The following is a 1,197-nucleotide window of genomic DNA, read 5'->3' as shown; positions in this document are numbered from 1 at the left end:
ATTCATAATGAAATTGCGTCATACACACGTTTGAATTTGTATATACGATGAGTCGTTGTTTGCTAGCTCGTCTGTTATGCAGATCCATTAACGATTCCAACAATATTTGCAGTTTTTTATAAGAAACGGCCATAAAGGTATTCATGTTTTATCGTTATGACGCCCCCATTGAATTGCATTTATTCTTCCGCTTGCACAATGGGCAGATGTAAGGTCATAAGCTTCAGGGCATGCCTAAGGCGATTTCAGGAAAAAACTAAGCAAACGTTATGGCAAGTGGTTCTTCAGAAGTCAATTCATTAAGTAGAAATTAAGTAGCCAGTACTGTTACTTCATAACCTAATCACATTGACCATATATAGTTCTCTTGAGAGCTAACAACTTATCCCTATTATAATAAATTTGTTACTGTTTGTAGTTTACAAGGGATCCTATCCGATTTTCCATTTTTGTAATCTACATGGAGTAGGCGGAGCTCAATATGACGACAGAAGGAGGTGAGTCAACCGGTCGATAATATTCTCTCACGTTTGGAAAACGTGGCCTAATTGAAAATTACAATATTTAACCAGGGAAAGTCACAGTATAGAAACAGGAAGGCACTTTGTTTTGTGCCCAGTACGGAAACCCCGCTATGAGCGAGCAAAGGCATAGTTACTGCGAGCTATCAAATAAATTCTACGATCCTTGCTTTTTTTCCTAATTTACCGCAAGGATCACGAGCCTAACAGTTGCGTGATGGTGTGTCATTTGTGATAGAGCTACAATTTGTACTTAAGCAAGCAGGTCATTGAGCTACTCTCGCGGGAATGCCGACATGGTTCATTTGTTATTACATTCATTATTCTGTAGTAAGGAAGAGACAAATTTAGACAGTAACGTCATCTATGATAGCTCGTACGAAATGATCGACGTCAGGTAAATATTGAATCTCTTGTAGCAGTGCATAAATCCTGTTTGACATCTCCTTAACTAATAATAACTAAGTAATTTTGCTATCCGATACACTATTGCAGCGGAAACAGCAGATTTTGTCCTAGTAAAGGACTCTACTTATAATGATTACAATATCTAACCGTCTAAAAATAACAAACTCTCGTACGTACTGTGTTGAAATTTTGTTCACCCTCAAGTGTAAAAGGTAGCCAATCAATATGTCAGTTGATGAAATGGGTTAATGTGAATATGCACGGTAGG

This window comes from Varroa destructor, unplaced genomic scaffold (assembly GCF_002443255.2).
Source record: "Varroa destructor unplaced genomic scaffold, Vdes_3.0 BEIS01000003.1, whole genome shotgun sequence".
Classification (NCBI taxonomy): domain Eukaryota; kingdom Metazoa; phylum Arthropoda; class Arachnida; order Mesostigmata; family Varroidae; genus Varroa; species Varroa destructor.
This window is presented reverse-complemented; position numbering follows the sequence as displayed.